Source organism: Pyrgilauda ruficollis, unplaced genomic scaffold, assembly GCF_017590135.1.
Source record: "Pyrgilauda ruficollis isolate IOZ18807 unplaced genomic scaffold, ASM1759013v1 scaffold16, whole genome shotgun sequence".
NCBI lineage: Eukaryota > Metazoa > Chordata > Aves > Passeriformes > Passeridae > Pyrgilauda > Pyrgilauda ruficollis.
This window is the reverse complement of record NW_024514764.1, coordinates 8,501,280-8,516,184: the sequence shown is the minus strand read 5'-3', so window position 1 is coordinate 8,516,184 and position 14,905 is coordinate 8,501,280. Positions and strand designations below refer to the sequence as shown.

General features: G+C 38.9%; 1 protein-coding gene across 1 annotated transcript in view; it reads left to right on the top strand.

Moving 5' to 3' along the window:
- The window catches only part of PLA2G10 (phospholipase A2 group X), a 29,077-nt gene that overhangs the window by 3,461 nt on the left and 10,711 nt on the right, over nt 1-14,905 (top strand). The window contains exon 4 of the mRNA XM_041462200.1: nt 12,833-12,933. The gene's annotated coding sequence lies outside the window, so the exon portion shown is untranslated. The remainder of the gene's footprint in view (nt 1-12,832; nt 12,934-14,905) is intronic.

Sequence of the window (14,905 nt, the reverse complement as noted above, 5' to 3'; positions counted from 1 at the left end):
CTTGAGCTAAACAGTTTATCAGTATCTTCCAACTACACAAATGGGATGCTGCAAAGCTGTGTTTGTGACTTGTCAGTCTAACAACTATTGAAGTTCAGTTCCTTTTACATACCATTCTTGCCCTGGCAGAGACGTGATTTCTGCTGTGGCTGGGAGATTGACCCTGGTGGAGGGGGAGCAGAGTATTTGAAAACAGCCACAGCACAAGTTAAACTGTAACTTTTGTGGTATGAGCCCGAGGTTTAGTTTCCTTGGGAAACTCTTTAGCATTTAAAAAATTAAATTTAGATCTCTTGCATGTTAAAATTTTGTTGAAATTGGTGGAAGGTAGTGAAACACCTGTAGATCTTTTACCAGAGATAATACCTTGGATTGATTTCAATGTCTCAGTGTAGTCTGCGGCAAAAATTAACCCCGGTAAAGAGCCACTCCGTTACCGCCTCGCCTGGATTGTCACCGATGCGGGGGAATTTCGCTGCCACGGGCCGGCAGGGGGAGCGAGTCCCTCCCGGGCCGTCTGACCCGGCCCACGGCAGGTGAGGAACACGGTTCCTCTGCGCTGGAAGGCGCAACGTAAAAAAGATGGATTGAATAAAAAAAAAAAAAAAATTAAAAAAAAAAAAAAGCCGCTTCAGTGCAGACTTTGAGCACACAGAGGGCAGACTGTGGCAGACTTAAGCGGGCTAAGCTGCAATGTGAATGCCAGCCGCCATCAGGAGCATTAGCTTCAGGCCTCAGGACAGCTGGGAGGAGAGTCATGAGTAAAACACGTTGCATTGTGACAAAGTCATGGATGACTGCTCTAATGAAGATGCGAGCAGAAAAAACACAAAACCTTTTTTTAAATGGGTGACTGGTTAGAGATCTTCTGTTAGCCAGAAATAAAACAAAAAGGGTGTGGGGTACTGCCAGTCTCTGTGTTCAAACCTTCTCTAAAGGGTGGTAACAATTAAAATGGGCAGGTGGGAGATCGATCCAGCTTTTTTTCTCCAGCTAGCTTTACTCTCTGAGGTATCTAAGGTACTCAAACCTCTCAGTGTGTTTGGCAACAAATCAAACTGCACCACTCACTTTGGCGGGGGGAGGATAAGAGACAGAATCGTTTGGCTGTGGGTGCTGTTACAGATTAGACTGTCTCCTGATGGTGACATGCACACTTGGACAGGAGGAGGGGCAAAACTGGAGCCATTCCTGAAAATGTCTCTACAGCAAATACCCAAAACATCTCTTCCAGCATGCTGTTCTAAAAATGCAGTAGTTAATATTTTAATTGTTACAATCAAGGTGCCTAGCTAAAACAGACTTCCTAAGCATTAGTTGTCCAAAGTAGGTAAAAATTTGCAAATAAAGCTTTTTGCTGGACTATGAAATTCAAGATTTGTTTGCCGAGCCACACACAGAAAGAACTTTGAAAATGTGGTTTAAAAATGAAGTAAAAAATTCTGTATTAATTTAAACAAGGAATAGTAAAGAGTAAATAAATTTGAGAGGCTGATACAAATAAAAGTTCTGTTCTGCAGGCTCTTAGTAGATTAAATTCAGTTTTCTACCTTATTGAGCCTTGACACTGCATACTCTGAAGATCTGTAAATCTTTTAAGGTGCTTTACTATTTGCTTAAGAGAGTCATACATTTGCAAAATTTCTTACAATTGGAGAAATGTATCTGTGTGGACAAAAAGGCTGTATTTCAATAGGAATCATATATACTTTGCTTCAATTCTTGATTTAAACATAACTTATTTATCCCAGCTGTTACAGGTAATGAGCAGTCAGAAGTTCAGGTAGTTCTGTGAGCAGTTCTCTCTCCATGTCCAGTAAGATAAGGATCCTTTCTGAAAGTGCAGGATAAGCACATAATGTTTTTAGTTTGTCAATTCTTCTTTCAGAGACACTTCTCATTTTGTTAATATTATGTTAGTTTTTCAGTTTCTCTAAAAAAAAAAAAACCTAGAACTTTTCCTACCCTTTAAAAAGAATCCTTTTTTCCTTGTTATTTATTATAGTGAGGAATGATTAAATGTAACAATCTATGTCCTACGTTATTTGATTATTTTGTTCTAATCCATTTTCTCCGAAGTGCTGTCTTATTTGTATGTAATAAACAGGCTTTGGAGATTAAGGTGAGGAAAATTACACCTATTTTCTGACCTGTTTGCTAATATAATATTTACCTCACTGTTGTAACTAGCTAACCCATTATCATGAGCTTCAGCTGTTTACATCACGTCTCAGTTTTATCATTTGCTTTTCTGTAACTGTGGCTGCACTGACTAATTTAGCAATATAAGGTGTGTCTGATTACTTCCTTTGGAAGACAGAGGCTGTCACTGCGTCCACTGCTAGCACTATGCTAGCACTGCTAGTTTTTCCTATGAAACTCAGGAAGTGTTTTATTCAATGCATAATGCTCATTGCAGCCGTATTTTAGAGCTATGTTTTAGTTACCTTCAATGTCTTGATTTTTCACCTGACCTTGTCCACATTGCTTTGTTTTCTATTTAGAGGTTAACTACAACAGGTCTTTAATGCTAGAGAACTCTGCTATAACTGGAATGATGGAATAGGGGTAAAGTGAATTGATCTCTTTTCTATCACAGGTTATATATAAGGTTTAAATGTGCCCATAAAGAAGATGGGGGAGGAGGAAACAATGGTTTGTTGTCTAATTCAGTTAAAGAATTGTGCTTTGCCAAGTAACACAGCAGCACTGGGGAATACCTCTCTCCACAGGGAGTTTCCTGCCAGAATAAACCTTTCTTTGGTTTTTAGCTTTGCCAAGATCTAGAAGATCTCAATCTCTTGTAATGTCAAAGGAAAATTAGTGTTCCTTTTAGGAGTGTATATTTAGTACAAGCTGTCCAAGAGCGACCAGAGAGGAAGGTGGGTGCTGGTGCTGCTGGTTTTGCACGTGCTCATGCCTGTGTGCAAGCAGACTCATCCAAATGAAGCCCTTTCATAAAGCAAATGTTGTGTAGCTGTTGAATGCTGAGCCTCAATGCACATTTCAGGGGTTAACTTTGGAATAGCTTTAGTCTGAACACACAGATTGAATGTCATGGTTGGAGGACACCTTCCTGTCTTATTCCCTAAAGGAGTCCCATGCTCTGAGACAGCTCTATCAAATGAACCAAAGCCCGGTGCATGAGGACAATCAGTTTGGCTCAGTTTTGAGCCACAATGAAGTGCTAAATCACACACTTGGTGAGATAGATTGCTCTGAGCATGAATGATCTCTCCAAAGCAAGTTTTGCAGGAGACTGCTAAGGGTTGTTTATAATCCTCTCGAAGCTGGCAAACAGATTATCCTTTTTGTAGGTGAGCTAAGTAGGTTAAACATCTTCAAAGCCTCTAAACTGTTTCTCTCGTATCCTGAAAGCTATTAACACATCAGCACTGAGTCTGCTTCCCTGCAGTCTTAGGTCAAAGAGGTTAAATGTTACACCTCTCTTCCTTGCTTAACCATATCCATGTGGCTGAAACAGAAATTCCCAATGATCATATTGGCTCTTATGAATTCTCAACTCTCTCCATGTACTATGGAGGAAGCTCAGGCCTTCTATAGAGAATGCCACCATGATGCTCAGTTATAGACCAATACCCTAATTCCTGCAAACAGGATAAGCATTTATTCATCAGCTTATCTTAACTGTCATACTTACTCCAAAAGGTCAAGGAGTCATCCAAATGGCAAAGTATCTTCAAGCTGTCTGTGTATAAAAACATACTTAAGGAATTCTTCATCTTCACCTCTGACACTTTTTGCAAGCAATTGGAGTTTGAAGTCCCTAACAGTAATATTTGCTTTTTGTTTTCTCATGTTGCAGAAAATACTGAAAAAAAAAAAGAAAAATAATGTCTCCTGAATTGTAGTGAAACAAAAGCCATGCTACAAAACTAACAATTTTATATATACACTGAATAATTCTAAATTTAAATAAAACTTTAAATAAGGAGTGGCCAGACTTGACCAGGGTCTTTCAAAGAAAATACCTCTGCAGAAACACAAGAAGAATGAAGTTAGTTGACACATTCAATGTACATACTTCTGGTTTTATATTGCTGAGCATCAAACTGATAAGAGCTTTCTTTGTTTTCTTTACAATTGTTACCAAAATACAGGATCCAAAATACATCTTCAGAGGGCAGGGGCAAAAAGAGTCCTCCCACCCTCCTAAAACACTCACACCTCTCCAGATTAAACTTTGTAGAATTCACCTTTCATTCCTTCCTGGCAATCTTCATTTCAATTCTTGACTCTTCTTGGGCAAGTAAGTGTTTTAAAATACAAAAAGGGTAAAGAGTATTTTATTTGTTGTTTCTCCAGCTAGAATGATTAGCATTTTAAGGAAATCATACAAGTAGAACAGGAAGACATGAGAATTCTTGGAATGCATCCCTAAAGCAACCTGTGCAAGTGGAGTGTGTCCCTGGGCCTGTGACAGAGATAATCTTTATTATCTGGAACAAGATAATCTTTAAGGTTCCTTCCAACCCAAACCATTCCATGACACTATGAATGCTGCCATAGATACCCTATGAAAGTATTTTCCATAAAGAGTTGCACATTACATCCCTCTGTCCTGCATTCAAACCAATATGACCCTAAAATTACAAAATCTTGGGCTAAAATTGATTTGCCATATAAGCAACACTATGCTTAGAAATGAGTGATTCCTCAGAGAATTACTCTGAAGAAATTAATATATCTAAAAATAAAGTTAGCACATTTTCTTCTTCCTTGAAAGAGTCAGTATTCCCTAGTAAGCACACTGCCCAAGACTTTTGGGAAGCAAGTGTGAGCTACTCTTTTAGCACTACCTAATTTAGTAGTGCTGACATAACTGCAGCTGTCAGCTGGATTGGAAGCATCCCAGTATGTACAGATTATATACAAACTGGCATTATCAGAAGTGATGAGAGTTCCATGACAGTGGACTAAGAGACTAACACAGTATCTATGGCTTCCTGGAGTTCTGGTTCTGAAGTATGGAAGAGAATCCAGAAGGACACAGAGTTTACAGTAGCCATTACCCATAATGGCACTGATGGAGCAGCAAGACCTTTCACACAGTCTTAGTCCCCACAGCTATTACAAGGTAGGACATGGGTATGTGGAGTAATGTTTTTAAGAAACAATTGTAGTTGCAACAGAATTGCACTGCCATTAAGATGGAAGTTGCTACAACAGGCAGAGTCCTGCTGTTTCTCATACTTCATTCTAATCAACTTTTCACTTTTTGCATGCTTTTGAAATCTGTTTTATAAATCCATTTCTGTGTTTCTAGCAGTGTAGGTTTTCACAAAATTTGAGGTTTGGGTTTGTGTGCTGTAAGACTCAAAACAAACCTTGGATGGTTGAGGTTTTAACTTGAATGCTGCACTCTCAAATATGGCACCCCACCCACTGGCTGCATAAAAAGAAGGGTTTTGATTGACAGGAGAGTTAACGTTCTTCCAAACCTCAGTCTGGAGCATGTATAATTATACTAAAGCATTGTTAGAAGCTATTTTAAAAGGAAATGTTGCCTGCCTTCTGAGGTTTTTCTATATTCATTTAGTCTGGGCATGTCAGCCTTTCTTTAAAACCACAGCATTGTTATTCTTGATCAATAAGCAGAACTAGCACACTTTAGCACAGAAAATGACAAGCAGCTGGGCTCTTCAGATTTTCGTCTTGCCACTGACTTTGTAGAGAGCTTCAGTTATCCTGAGTCTCACTAGTTAAATTTGTAAAAAGGGACTTATGCAGCTGTGATTATTTATTTACTTTAAAATGTATCTTCTTCTGTAAACTGCTGAATCTTGGGCATTAGATAATTTTATACATTTTTGTTACCTTTTAGCTATGTACTGGTTTAACTGAGGTCAGAATTTAACCTATTTGTTAATGCTGTTTATATTTTCTGAAGACTAAACCTTCTCTGACTGTCAGTTGAAACATTTTATTATTGAACTTACTACCATTCCTTCCTTTTCTCAAAGGTCCAAATTATTGCTTATAATAAATATTTCAATTAACAGTCTGCCTTTTTTCTGAGGGGATAAAAAAGTTGTGTTTATTAAATTTTGGTTTTACTATAAAAATATGACACACTCTGAATGTCTGTAGTCCCATTTTACAGTAAGTCAATCAGTTTTAAATAAATCCTTCCCTAATTAGGTTGGCCTGTCTCTACCTCTGGTGCCTACTCCATTCAGCCTTTTTCCAGATACAGGCCCCTTACAAGATGCTCTTCTGATAACAGAACAGGAAGTTCTTTATCTTCTAATGTTGTGTGACTCCAGATTTAATTATATGCTTTAAGCAGGTAGAAAATATGCCTTGCTCAAAGAGAAATTACTTGGGCTGGTATAAGAAATTTCAGGGCCTATGGCATACAAGTCAGATCAGATGATCTGACCTTCAGCTCCTTGAACAAATGACAAGTGTCTTAAGAAGCCAAAAACAAAAAGATGATGGGCAGAGGCCAGGACAAAAGTGATGAAAAGCAAAATTCAAAGACCAGAAACTTGAAAGCAGCAGCACAGCAGTAAGCTGTGACACTTGTTTCGAGGTCAGCCCTTCTCCAAGGGATTGTGATGCTTGGTGTTCTCTCATAGGTTTCTAAATCCAGTATTTCAAGTAAAATTAGGACTGCTGCAGCTCCTCCTCTTCCTTCAAATTGCTGTCATAATGATCATAAAAGCACCCACCTAATTCCAGTCCTTCCAGTTGTGCAGTAATCAGCTAACTATGCAGATTACAGAAAACTGAGGGAGGGGGGATGCAATATATGTGCTATGGTAGAAAATGTTTCTCTCCATACAGGAAAGAAGTGATCATTTAGTGCTTGTGTTATTTAGATCTTAAGATGCATTCCCTCCCCTGGGAACAGGAATTAAGTCATTACAGAGAATTTACTCCTTTACATTCCTTTACATTTTAATTCAACTTTATTGTATGAATATGCAAAACATGTTTGCACACATCCATAGACAAATTGTGTGTTGCTTCAACAAAAATAAATACATGAAAAAGCCCAGTTGATGAGAGGAAAATGGATGTTCAGCAGCATCTCTGCACACAATTATCTGTGAATATCTGTGCATTTGGAAGAGTGATGTGCAGTATTGGCTGTTGGGTTTTTTGATAAAAACTATACAGGTATTTTTTTTGTGGTTGTCAGAAAGAACCAATCTAAACAAAAATTCAATCTAGTGCTTTAGAATAAAAAAACTTTAGAATAAAAATTAGGCCTGCTTATGTAATTAAGTTGACCCTCCATTCTAAATAAGACTTCAACATAAGTGAAGATTATCTGTCCCAGGCAAATCCTTCCTAGGGATTACATGGTCCATAAACTAATAAGGGTTTATCTTTTCTTCTTTCTGAGAGGGAAGATAACTAGAGGAAGATTAAAATATTAATGTGGCATTAAAGAATTGCAAACAGAATTGGGAAATTGGGTGGTTGTGACCCTCACAGCAACGTCAAATCACCATTACATTTCAGTATGCAGATCCTATGTGCAGACACATAAAATTCGGAATACTCTCTGTATGCAGAACTGTTTTGCTCTGTGAAGTAAAAATGTCAAGTATGCATAAGCTGTCTATTTTAAAAGGTAATCTGAATGTGGTCAGCATAAAATTTTGTATGTACCATATTATTCCTACTTTTGAGGTATCATAGTCACAAAAAGCTAGACAAAATTTTTATCATTCAGCATGATTTAGATGAAGATACTTTTGGTTAAGTAACTGAGACACAATTAAAATGTGCTGGTTTACACCCTAAAAAGGTAAAATATATTTAGTACCTACCAACTGAAAGACTTTTGTGAAGACTGCAATATGGCTATTTGAGAAAATGTCTGTTTATTTAAAAGGTTAATCAGTGAAGGCTATAACCTAGACCTGAAACTAGAAAGCTACCAAAGAATGAGTCAGAGGAATGAGCTACTTTACTTTGTAAAACCAACAGTCACTTTTTGACTGCTGGTTTGAGATCACCCTTGATTGGATGCTACATACATGTATTGTAGGATAAGTACTCAGAAGAATTTAAATCTGTTTAGTAAGATTCACACCCCTAGCAGCTGAAGATAAAAAAAAACCTCATTTTTAAGCTTTGCTGAGACTGGTTCCTCACTCCCTTTTTTCCTTTCTGTCTTGCACATCCTGATGCCAGTTAGCAAGGCCTGGTACACACAGTACAGCAAACTCCCTTGTTCTGTATAGTAAATGCAAGGAGGCATTTGGTATTTGGTATATTGCCATTTCATGGCATTTGGTCTTTTCATTTTATGATGGCATTTCATATGCAATTAAAACCTTTTCTCCTTTATATGTAGGAACAATAGTCTTCATACATGTTATTTAAGAGTGCAGCTCTACTTGTTTAGGTTGGTATGAACTTTATTAGTCACAGGATCTGTAGATAAGAGTTTTTCTAGATGGCTCACAATGAAATTCTGTAAATACAGTATCACCATGAGGAATTTCTTTTATATTGAACCAAGGAAGCAATTTACGTATTTGGATTAGGTCAGAGAATGGGTAAGGTTGGAGGGGACTGCAGTGGGCCATCCAGTCCAACTCCCCTGCTCAAACAGGGTCATCCTGGAGCACATGGCACAGGACTGCATCCAGCTGGTTCTGGAATATCTCCAGTGAGGGAAATTCTACAATCACTCTGGGCAATCTGTTCTGGTGCTCAGTCACCAGCTGATCATCCTCCTTGTATTTAAATAAAATCAAAAAGAATGACCAAGTCTGAAGACTCCCAAACCCTTGGTGTGCTAGTTTTCAATCTGTACTATGGAAATTATGCAACAGTTCTATTTGTCTTTGAAAATTCATTGAACTCTGTAAGAGTTAAATATCATCTTCCCTGAGCACTGTAACATGTAGAAGGTACTGGGATTTCAATTCAGCAACTTCCTTCACATTCCACTGTTTCCTTAGCTCTTTGTGGCAATGAGTCTACAAGTCTTTTGCTCGTAAGTGTCCTGAATATGTCTTCTTTTGTCCATGACTGATCTTTTTAAAGGAAATACAAAGTCTATAGAATTATAAAATCTTTCTTTGTTTTAGGAATATGTATTCTTAAGACAGTAATTGATACTCCAAAGAAGCATAAGCCTAACTCTTTATAATTATAGGTTATATAAATAGTTCTAATTTGTTTATATTGTATAGTACCCATGGCATTTGTTGCCTTCCAACGCAATACTGAGTCCCCACTTCTCTCTGAAAATCAAGCAGTTCCTGGTGCCTAAACAACATTTTATTGAACATCAACCTTCCTCTTGTGCACTGGCACTCTGCATGCTCTCAGCAAATGACTCTTGCATCTTGTGGCTGATTTGAAGTATCTGGTTTATTTCAGATATAGCAAATCATGGTCTTAGTGCTGACAGTTCTCTGGTTCAATTACTCCTCATCCCAGCCACTCTGCAAAAGCAAAGAATAAAAGTAGGACTTAATTTCAGAGACCTGGAGATGAGAAATTCAGAACCTAGTTGACAAGTTACACATACTCAGTTCTTCAGGACTATTCAGCACCTTTTTGATCTTACATGTCTTAAGATATGGGTTTTCCTATACTCACTTTTTTCCTACTCCTAAATTCTCTAGCTAATCCCCGTGTTCCCTACCCCTCAGTACTTCTAGGGATTTTTTGACCCTCAACAAGAAATTTAGTAACTTCCCAGTTCCCAAAGCAGTCTGGATGGTGTTTAAAGACAGAGGGCTCTTGTGCAGATTAGCCTAGAACAATCAAGGGCTACATTCTGTTCACCTTTCCTTTGATGGACACATTATTTAGGGATTTTATCCTGATGGGTTCAGTTACCATAAAACTGCACAGATGCTCCTGAAAGAAAGCTGCAAGACAAGCAGACCAGACCAATAGGGTGTTCACTGTTGAGAGGGTGAACAACACAACAACTAAGAAGTGAACAAATAAACAGGTAATGAAAATATCTTCATTTTGTTTTCAAGCATTTAAAAACATTTAGAGACAATGAAAAAGCCAGCAGACACGGTAAAAGTTACACAGAACTGTGAATTCATTTTTCTTCTCTCTTAAATGAAATATAGTCTCTATAATGTAATCTCTATAAATGCATGTTCTGCCTCCACCCTGGATACTGCATTCAATTCTGCAGCCTCCCCCCAGTCTCATTAAAAATAGAACTGGAAGAAAATTCAGAAATGGTCAACAAGGACAAAGGCATAGAAATGGGATTTCATAACAGTGAGTGAAAATGGTAGGCAAGTATGAAAAGGGCACTGCTTCTGTTTGTGACAAAGCTGCCTAGATAATAAAAGCAGGCAAAATCTTAAGTCTCTTTGAATTCAGCACAGATGATTTCCTCAGTGCATTTGCATATTTTACTTGGTGATATATGGAAAAAATTATTAGCAATTAATTTGTTATTGCAGAACAGGCCTACTGCCTTCCCTGCCTACAGGCCATGGTTTCATAAAAACCTTTAGGCAAAAGGAAGTGATATTGGAGTCTCCTTCTCTGGCAGGGTGGAACTGCTAATTTGAAGATATCTGCTATCACATCACAATATCAGAATCATGTATGTGGCAAGGGACTTCTACAAGTTTTCTAGTCCAGCTTTCTCCTCGTGGCAGGTCCCATTAAAGCAGGTTGCCTTCAGTCATGTTGAATTGAGTTATGTATATCTGGAAGGATGGAGTTGCCGTAGCCTTTCAGGGAAAATTGTTTCAGTATTTGATCCTTAAAAAAGTTTCCTATATTGAATTGCTGTAGGTTGTGCTCGTTGCTTCTTGAGCACCTCTGGGAAAAATGTGGTTGCATCTCTTGTACACCCTTCCTTTACAAAGTGCTCCACAGTACGATGATCTCCACTCACCATCTTCTTTAAACCTGGGCAAATCCAGCTCTCTCATCTTCTTGGATGTCATGAACTGCAGCTGCCTGAGCAGTGTGGTAGTCTTGCTTTAGTGTGTCAATGGCTTTCTTAAAATGAGACACAGAGCTCCAGATGTGATGTGACAAGTGTCAGATGGAGGGGAAGAATCAGTTCCCTCCAAACCTACTGGTGGTACTGAGCCCACTTGGCAGCTGGGCACATTAGCTCCAAGAGCACACAGCTGACTCACATTCAGTTTGTCCACCACAACCCTCAGCTCCTTTTCCACAAAGCTGTTCTCTATCCAGTCAGTTCCCAGCCTGTCCCACTTGGGGGGTTGTGCCAACCCAGTTGCAGGGCTTTGCATTTGTTTTCGTTGAACTTCATGAGGTCCCCAAGAGCTCATTTTTCCAGTCTGACTAGGTCTGTCTGAGTACCACCCTGCCTTGCAGTGTATCAGCCACTCCCCCCAATTTGGTATCACCCACAAATGTGCTGAGAGGTCATTCTATCCCATCATCCTGGTCATTACATCAGCCATTTCAAGAATCCAAGGTGATGTAACCTATATAAAGAAAGCAAGTCAAATATCCTTTCAGAGAGTTCAAATTTTGTTTTAGAAACATGCACACACGGCATTGCCAAGTCTTTTTTTTCTCAAGATATAAAAAGAAGATGTAGCCCTGGGTTCCACAAGAAGCAGGCCATGAGTCTTTTTTTGGATGCAAATGTCGAACGTAGAACTTGACTTAGAGAGTGCAAATCTGGAAGGCAGAGATGACTGTCAGAACCTAAGAGCTAAGCAAGCTGCAAGTTATTTATAGAGTCTTCCCCCAGCATCTCCAGTGTGTGCCTTTGCTCAAAGATAGGCAATATATTTCCATGCCATAAAAATGGACAGAACTGCATTGGTAAATATGTGGTGCTCTGAGGACGTTCTTGCAATCTCACTGCCTGCCTGGGTGGTTGTGTGGATGGAATGGATCTGTGCTAGCAGCTGTTGTACTAGAGGAGCAGAGGGGAGAATGGGGATCAGGAAAAAAAACAAAACTAGAAGGAAGAGAAAAGAAAACTGTAGGAGTAATTCAGCTCTTCTGCAGACATAATAGCAGTTTCAAGAACATTTCTGTAATAACAACCTTTCCAGCACACAACTGTCTGTTATGGGCAGTGACACACTACATGGTGTTTTTGCAGCATGGAGAGAGTAACGTTGCTCCTAAAGGGCAGGAAAGGACAATGCTACAGACATGACCCCCAAAATTCTCTTGGGACATATTGTGCTACTCAGAGACTTACTATTACCAGAGACTTTACAAGTTATGCTATAGGCTGGTAGAGTTTTAAAGCTAGATTTTGTGGTGTATGCTAGAACTTACTATTATTTGAGATAATACATGTACATTGCAAAATACTATAAACTGGCTTAGCAGAATGTTTTCTAATCTTCCACATGGAGGTTGTCTCTCCAAACTTGGCTTTATAACTCTTGTACACTTTGGGAAAACATCTCCCAACAGCATGAGCTGAAGAAAATACTAGTAAACAGGAAGCACTGGTTGTGAAAAGGAGCTAAGAGAAGATGGAAGGACATGAAAGTGAGGAAACCCAGCCAAACCTCCAAAAATGGGAACAAAGGCACTGAATGTTTCCAAACACTCAGATAATTAAGGCTGTTTGCTTTGGTATTTTTATGAAGACAACAATGATAAAGAAGTTGTGTACTACGTGGACATTCAGTATCTGAAGGAACATGCACTTGTAAAGGATATATTCCAGGCAAAACCTATATCCCAATCCAATGTTTAAGAAGATGTGGGATAACTCAGAGACATTTACCAAGTGTAGCAACAAGTAAACACAGTCATTTGACTTAACTGCTGGGAAACAACTCTTCAGTTCTAATTATTCTGATACCCTCACAGTAAAGCACGTGCTTCTTTCCTTATTTTCCTCCAGGAGACAGTGCCACAGAAGAACCCAATCTGGGACTTAACCTGGGATGCAAAACATGAAGTTCCTGTTTTCCAGCTCTGCTACAGCCATCATAAGCACCTTAAGTAAATCACCCTGCCTCCATTCCCATCTCTAACACAGGGAAAATAATTTCTTTCACCATTCTTTATTAGTTCATTAATTCAGTGAGGCAGCAGGTATGCCATATGGCTTAAATGCCAGATGCTTAATGCTGTAGGCATTTTTTAGGACTTTGCTTAGACATCTACAGACCCTAGTACTTCTGTACTCAGCAGCAGCAACACTACATTGGTTCACAACAAGTTAAATGCAGAGTATTTGTAAATTTGACCAAGGTAGGTGCCATGCTTTTTCATTTCTCAGGAAAAATAACTGCTGTTACTAAATACAAATTTTAATGGAGCTATTATTTCTACAAAAATACAGCTTTTCAGCTGTTAAGTCAGCAGTAAATCTACTGTTACACTGAAGATCACTACCTTCACCTGATCACAGGGTAGTGGATAACTTGCACTTATATTAACTATATTTTAGACCATTCTAGCACTTTCCATAAACATTTTAACATTTTGGGTTATTATAGCCTGCCATTTTCCTGCATGTACATAATCCCAGACTCTGAGAAAGGAGGCTTTTAGAACTCATTTAACAAGTTTCCCAATAACAGTATTATGCTGTGACAGTGTTCCTCAGTACAGCCATGTGTCTCAATTATACTAATCTATTTCTCAGATTTAAAAACAATTAAAGCAATCATAAGGCACATGCAGCCTTTTTTGAGAAAGTACATTTGAAAAGCAAATGCTTCTCCCCACCCCTGCACAGCTTCAGTTGACAGACAGAAAGAATTCATTAGTAAGAGGGAAAATGCCATTTGTCACATAGGACTTAGGCCAGTTTCCAAGTGCTTCAAATAGAAGAGAAGAAACACTACAAAAAGAAATGACAGGTCTACACTGCTACATAAGTTTTTAATTAAGAAATTTAAACTGAACCAAATCTAATTTTAAAAACATGACTCCATCATTGTAATCCATAGGAACTTCCAGTCTGTTACTGGTATATTTTCTTAGCCATATGCCTGGCAATAAACTGGACAATCTAGCTCTGCCTCAATAAAAGTATTTCCTTCTATCAGATTTCCTCCCCTCTCACCAATTTCACTGGATGTTCTCCTTTGAACTTTTACTATACTCACAGGAATCAGAACTCATGGCTTGCATTCCTTATTTCATCACTATATACAGTTTCTGTCCCCACACATCTTTGTGTACTTTCTGATAGAAGCAGCTGTCATCTGAGCATTTCAGTCTCATTTGATTTTTCAGTGGTTATAAGGTTACTTTCCTTTCTTCAGAGAAAAACATATCAGCTGCACTAACGCATTGCATCAGTCAGCATCCTGAAGAACAACATGAAATGTAATTCATCTTGCTCCCTTGGATACTGTTTTCATTGTCATATGCAATGGTATGCTGAATGGGATAGTGTTCAAGTGGAAGTTTCATTAAGCAGCTCTCGGACACCATTAAAGTGTTCTAATAGGTGTGACTTATTGACCGGAAGAGTCGGTAAACAAATGAAGTATAAGTGACAGTACGAGACCAGAGTAACAGTAATTAGCGATGTGACTCCATGAGTAATAGGAAAATTGTCCTGACCCAGTTGATGGCAATAGCAACAAAATCTTTAAAAAAATGTAAAAAAAATAAAAAATCCCCAATAGATGAGTTTTCTGCCAACACATATAAGGGTCACAAGCAGCCTTTCTGGTTGCCACACAAGCCACTTCACTCGTATTCCACTCCAGCTGTGTTGGGGCAATTGTGCTCCCCATGCTGGCCAGAGCCATGCATAGGGGTGGAAGGAGAGGGACAGGCTGGCAGCATTGTCCCAGCACACCTCACCTGCAGCTGCTTGATACTGCAGCCATCAGGGCTTCACAGGAAGCCTCCAGCAACCTTCCCCTCTCTGCAGAACACCAGCACTCTGGTGGGAACCCTGCTCATTTCTGCTGTGTGGAGTTCCCACAGGCACCCTCTGCCTTGCAAAGTG